Source organism: Thalassophryne amazonica, chromosome 4 (assembly GCF_902500255.1).
Source record: "Thalassophryne amazonica chromosome 4, fThaAma1.1, whole genome shotgun sequence".
NCBI classification, from domain to species: domain Eukaryota; kingdom Metazoa; phylum Chordata; class Actinopteri; order Batrachoidiformes; family Batrachoididae; genus Thalassophryne; species Thalassophryne amazonica.
Window position 1 is genome coordinate 30,314,001 of NC_047106.1, and position 6,931 is coordinate 30,320,931.

At 44.5% G+C, this 6,931-nt stretch overlaps 1 protein-coding gene across 1 annotated transcript in view; it reads left to right on the forward strand.

The window, feature by feature from the left end:
• Positions 1 to 6,931, forward strand: part of sik2b (salt-inducible kinase 2b) — a 198,607-nt gene that overhangs the window by 187,238 nt on the left and 4,438 nt on the right.

A 6,931-nucleotide genomic window follows, 5' to 3' on the forward strand; every position in this document is an offset into this window, starting at 1 on the left:
ATGACCACACCCTTTTTCATCTCGCGTGCTACTTCAAATATAGCTTCTTCTTCTTTGTCTTTCGGCTGTTCCCGTTAGGGGTCGCCACAGCAGATCAATCGTTTCCGTCTCACCCTGTCCTCTGTATCTTCCTCTGTCACACCAACCACCTGCATGTCCTCTCTCAGCACATCCATGAACTTCCTCTTTGGTCTCCCTCTTCTCCTCCTGCCTGGTGGCTCCATCCTCAGCATCCTTCTCCCTATATACCCTGGGTCCCTCCTCTGCACATGTCCAAACCATCTCAATCTCGCCTCTCTGACTTTGTCTCCAAACCGTCCCACCTGAGCTGTCCCTCTGATATGTTCATTCCTAATCTTGTCCATTCTTGTCACTCCCAAAGAGAATCTCAACATCTTCAGTTCTGCCACCTCCAGCTCTGCCTCCTGTCTTTTTGTTAGTGCCACTGTCTCTAAACAATACAACATAGCTGGTCTCACTACTGTTTTGTAAACTTTCCCCTTCACTCTTGCTGATATTCTTCGGTCACAAATCACTCCTGCCGCCTTTCTCCACCCACTCCACCCTGCCTGCACTCTCTTCTTCACCTCTCTACCACACTCTCCATTACTTTGAACAGTTGACCCCAAATATTTAAACTCATCTACTTTCACCACTTCTACTCCTTGTAACTGCACTATTCCACTGGGCCTCCTCTCGTTCACACACATGTACTCAGTCTTGCTTCTACTGACTTTCATTCCCCTTCTCTCCAAAGCATATCTCCACTTCTCCAGACTAGACTCAACTTGCTCTCTACTCTCACTACAGATCACAATGTCATCTGCAAACATCATAGTCCATGGGGACTCCTGTCTGATCTCATCTGTCAACCTGTCCATCACCACTGCAAACAAGAAAGGACTCAGAGCTGATCCTTGGTGTAATCCCACCTCCACCTTGAATGAGTCTGTCATTCCGACTGCGCATCTCACCGCTGTCACACTATTCTTGTACATGTCCTGCACTACCCTAACATACTTCTCTCCACTCCACTTCCTCATACAATGCCACAACTCTTCCCTTGGCACCCTATCATAAGCTTTTTCTAAGTCCACAAAAACACAGTGTAACTCTTTCTGTCCTTCTCTGTACTTTTCCAACAGTATTCTCAGAGCAAACATTGCATCTGTAGTGCTCTTTCTCGGCATGAAACCATATTGCTGCTCACAGATCTTCACCTGTTTTCTAAGCCTAGCTTCTACTACTCTTTCCCATAACTTCATGCTGTGGCTGATCAGCTTTATGCCTCTGTAGTTACTGCAGCTCTGCACATCACCTTTGTTCTTGAAAATAAGAACCAGCACACTTCGTCTCCACTTCTCAGGCATCCTCTCACTTTCCAAGATTTTATTAAACAATCTGGTTAGAAACTCTACTGCCATCTCTCCTAGACATTTCCATGCCTCCACTGGAATGTCATCTGGACCAACTGCCTTTCCACTCTTCATCCTCTTCATAGCAGCCCTCACTTCTTCCTTGCTAATCTCTTTTACTTCCTGATTTACTCTCGCCACATCATCCAGCCTTTTCTCTCGCTCATTTTCTTTATTCATCAACTCTTCAAAATATTCCCTCCACCTTCTCAGCACACACTCCTCACTTGTCAGCACATTACCATGTGCATCTTTTACCACCCTAACCTGCTGCACATCCTTTCCAGCTCTGTCCCTTTGTCTGGCCAATCGGTACAAGTCCTTTTCTCCTTCCTTACTATTCAACTTCTTGTACAGCTCGCAACATGCCTTTTCCTTTGCTTTTGCCACTTCTCTTCTTGCCTTACGCCGCATCTCCTTGTACTCCTGTCTACTTTCTTCATCTCTCCGACTATCCCAAAACGTTTTCGCCAACCTCTTTCTCCTTATGCTTTCCTGGACCTCTTCATCCCACCACCAAGTCTCCTTGTCTTCCTTCCACTGTCCAGATGTCATACCCAGTACTGCCCTAGCTGTCTCCCTCACCACATCTGCAGTACTTTTCCAGTTGTCCAAAATTGCTTCCCCTCCAACTAGTGCTTCTCTCACCTGCTCGCTAAATTTCACACAACAGTCTTCCTCCTTCAGCTTCCACCATCTGATCTTTTGTTGAGCTCTCACTCTCTTCTTCTTCTTTACCTCTAAAGTCATCCTACAAACAACCATCCTATGCTGTCTAGTGACACTCTCTCCTGCTACCACCTTACAGTCTGTGATTTCTTTTAGCTTGCATCTCCTATAAAGAATGTAGTCCACCTGTGTGCACCTTCCTCCACTCTTATATGTTACCCTGTGCTCCTCCCTTTTCTTAAAGTAGGTATTCACCACAGCCATTTCCATCCTTTTTGCAAAATCAACTACCATCTGTCCTTCCCCATTCCTATCCTTGATACCATATCTACCCATTACTTCCTCATCACCTCTGTTCCCTTCACCAACATGCCCATTGAAGTCTGCTCCTATCACCACTCTTTCATGCTTGGGCACACTCTCCACCACCTCATCTAATACACTCCAGAAATCTTCTTTTCTCCTTCATCTCACAACCTACCTGTGGGGCATATGCACTGATGATATTCATCATCACCCCTTCAATTTCCAACTTCACACTCATCACCCTGTCAGACACTCATTTAACCTCAACACACTTTTAACATACTCTTCCTTTTAAAATGACCCCAATACCATTTCTCTTCCTGTCCTCACCATGGTACAACAGCTTGTACCCACCGCCGATGCTCCTGCTCTTACTTCCTTCCACTTGGTCTCTTGCACACACAATATGTCTACCTTTCTCCTCTCCATCATATCAGCCAGCTCTCTCCCTTTACCAGTCATACTACCAACATTCAAAGTCCCTACTCTCATTTCCACCCTTCTAGTTTTCCTCTTCTCCCGCTGTTCGTGGCAACATTTTCCTCCTCTTCTTCGTCGTCTTCGCCCAGCAGTAGCCCAATTTCCACCGGCACCTTGTTGGGCAACAGCACCGGTGGCGGACGTTGTTAACCCGGGCCGCGACCAATCCGGTATGGGAATTCGATTCTGAGTCTGCATAGTTGGTTGGCTTGTTTTACGCCGGATGCCCTTCCTGACGCAACCCTCCTCATTTATCCGGGCTTGGGACCGGCACTCAGAATGTACTGGCTGCACACCCCATGTGGCTGAGTTCTACTTCAAATATAGCTGTATTTTCTAAATTGCAGCAGCTGTAGATTGTCCAAGGTATTCAAATGTTCAGAATAACCAGTATATGTTTGGAAGGGTCACAGAAAAGTGTAAAATTGCTATTTTGATATTTTGAGAGAAAATGGCTAAATAAGTAGGTCAACGTATTACTTATACATTGCCTGGTTGACGTCATATCTGTCCAGTCGTTCTCAATGTGTCTTGTATAATGGCACTACCTCTGATCTTGCTGACATGAGATTTGGGGTTCCACAGGGATCTGTTTTAGGCCCCTTGCTTTTCTCCCTGTATGTGGCACCCCTTGGGCGTATACTGCGGAGTTTTGGGATTGCCTTTCATTGTTATGCTGATGATACTCAGTTAACTGTGGGAAATCTCACTCCCATAAAATCCCTGGAGGACTGTCTTCTATCAGTGAGAAGTTGGATGTCTAGTAACTTCCTACTTTTAAACTTTGATAAGACTGAAATGATGGTTCTTGGTCCAGCGAGACATCGGCATCAGTTTGACCAGCTGGCGCTCAGCCTGGGTTCCTGTGTCATACATCATACGGACAAAATGAGGAACCTTGGGGTTATTTTTGATCCCACGTTGTCTTTTGACCTCCACATCAGGGATGTTACTAGGACTGCTTTTTTTCCATCTGAGAAATATAGCGAGGATCCGCCCCATCTTGTCCATGGCTGATGCTGAGACCCTGATTCATGCTTTTGTTTCTTCTAGACTAGATTATTGTAATGTTCTATTTTCAGGGTTACCACAGTCCAGCATTAGGGGTCTTCAGCTGGTTCAGAACGCTGCCGCCAGACTTCTGACACGTAGCAGAAGGTCTGAACATATCACACCCATTTTGTACTGTACAGGGACTAGAAGGAGAGAGCATATTTCACCCATATTGGCTTCTCTTCATTGGCTCCCTGTTAATTCCAGAATAGAATTTAAAATTCTTCTTCTTACTTATAAGGTTTTGAATAATCAGGTCCCATCTTATCTTAGGGACCTCTTAGTACCATATCACCCCAATAGAGCGCTTCGCTCTCAGACTGCAGGCTTACTTGTAGTTCCTTGGGTTTGTAAGAGTAGAATGGGAGGCAGATCCTTCAGCTTTCAGGCTCCTCTCCTGTGGCACCAGCTCCCAATTCGGATTAGGGAGACAGACACCCTCTCTACTTTTAAGATTAAACTTTAAACTTTCCTTTTTGCTAAAGCTTATAGTTAGGGCTGGATCAGGTGACCCTGAACCATCTCTTAGTTATGCTGCTATAGACTTAGACTGCTGGGGGGTTCCCATGATGCACTGAGTGTTTCTTTTTATTCACCTCTTTTTGCTCTGTATGCACCACTCTGCATTTAATCATTAGTGATTGATCTCTGCTCTCTTCCACAGCATGTCTTTTTCCTGATTCTCTCCCCTCAGCCCCAACCAGTCCCAGCAGAAGACTGCCCCTCCCTGAGCCTGGTTCTGCTGGAGGTTTCTTCCTGTTAAAAGGGAGTTTTTCCTTCCCACTGTCGCCCAGTGCTTGCTCATAGGGGGTCGTTTTGACCATTGGGTTTTTCTGTAATTATTGTATGGCTTTTGCCTTACAATATAAAGCGCCTTGGGGCAACTGTTTGTCGTGATTTGGCGCTATATAAATAAAATTGATTTGATTTTATTTGATTTTGGCGTCTTTGCACTGGCTCCCTGTCTCTGTGAGAGCACATTTTAAGGTTTTGTTATTGACTTATAAGGTTGTTCATGGACTGGCGCCATCTTATCTGGGTGATTTGGTGGAACTCTATGTGCCGGCCCGGGCTTTGCGGTCGCAGGATGCGGGACTTCTCTGTGTTCCCAGGGTGAAGAAGAAGTCAGCAGGTCAAAGAGCCTTTTTGTATCATGCACCCACCCTGTGGAACAGTCTTCCTGCGACCGTGAGGCAGTCTGAGTCTGTGGACATTTTTAAGTTAAGACTCAAAACCTATTTTTATTCTCTTTCTTATGGGTAGTTTTTATTTTTATTTGTTTTATTCTTTTACTTCTGTTTTTATTTATGTATTTGAATTTTTTATTCATTTTTAATTATTTATTCAATTTTATGTTGACTTGTTTTATGTAAGGCGCCTTGAGACGGCTTTTATTGTGATTTGGCGCTTTATAAGCTAATTAAATTAAAGAAAATGAGCATTTGCCAAATATAATGAAATATTATTTTCAGTCATACTGTTATCAATGGGATGATAATTTAAAGTGAAATATGCAAAACAAGACTATTTCTTTAGTAGACAGCAGTATCTAGAGATCTTAAATGTTTTAAAGATTATCAGGGAAATTTCCCAACAGCCAATAATACAACTTACACCACCACATTCCTGTTTATTTTTGAAACACATAAACACAACAAAATCCAGATAAGAAGATTATGCTCATTCACTGTTAGGGTTTCTGCAGCAATCACCTCCCTTGCATTCACAGTACTTGCAGCACCGGATCTCAACTACCTGAAAATACAGCTGTATTTGAAGTAACACTCTGGACAAAAAAGTGCACGGTCATTTGTAAAAGGGTGTAGTCATTTTCGAGCTGTTCGTCCGGTATAGAGATTTTGGCACATATCCAAAGTTGTTCACTGGGGTCATATTAGTCTAGAACAGTTGAGTTATCTTCTCCTAAATGATGTGCATACATGTGTAAGCTAGGTCCTAGACCAGGGATGGGCACCGAGGGCCGAGACACTGCAGGTTTTCCTTGCAGTCAGTCACCTCAGCAGGTGGGTTGCTGATGAGCTTCTCCCCTGAACATAAACACCTGATCGTCTATGAACTCACCTGCTGAGACACCTGATCATTAATGAAATCACCTGCTGAGTGATTGGAGTGTTTTGGCCCTTCATGGCACATGAATGCCCACCCTTGTCCTAGACTAATGTTGGCTCTCAAATTTTAGGGCAAAATTTTTGTTGACATCTCTGGTCCTGGACATCAGAGCTGCAGAACACGCACGTGCTTGCAGTACTCGCATCGAAAACATAAAAACATATATCGCTTGCGACGGGCTGGAGAGCACGCACACTGACAGGTCACACCGGAGCATCAGTTCATGTGGATATGCAGCAGGCGATCTGAACGTCATGTCTGTCTGACAGGACAGTGGCGGCGCACCGCAGGATCATATGACAGGCCAACAGTATGACAAATACACCACTTTCAGTCACATATCAGCAGAATACTGTAGCAAACGCTGTTTGTTCAGTTATCACAGCGCTTTTTTTTCTTTTTTCTTTTGAGAAAATACGTTTGTCTGCTTGTTGATTTTAGCCATTCACGCTCCGTTTTACAAGACAGTGATTGTGGCGCAGTGGTAGAATTGCTGTGTGGTAATTAGGATACACGGGTTCAGATCCGTTGAAAGTTGTGGGGGTTTTTTTTAAACCAGGGTTATTTAACCGCAAGTTCTGTATTGCGTCCTCCTTTAGTATTATTTATGTCACCCCAGTGATATTCAGTAATTATACAGCTGGTTTTTATTTCATTTTCCTCCAAATCAGCAGTGCGATGTGGTGCAGCTCGTCCCACGGACACAATGCGAGCAGCTGCAGCAGTGTGAGCTGCTGTTCCTGCTCAACAGACACCGTCACGTGCACGAGCCGTGGCACTGGCATCGTGCACGCCTGTTCGTCGGCTGTGAGTTTTCATGGTGTGCTAATTTTGAACTGTTGAAGGGGCCATTACAGTTGGTTGACTTTCGCAACTGC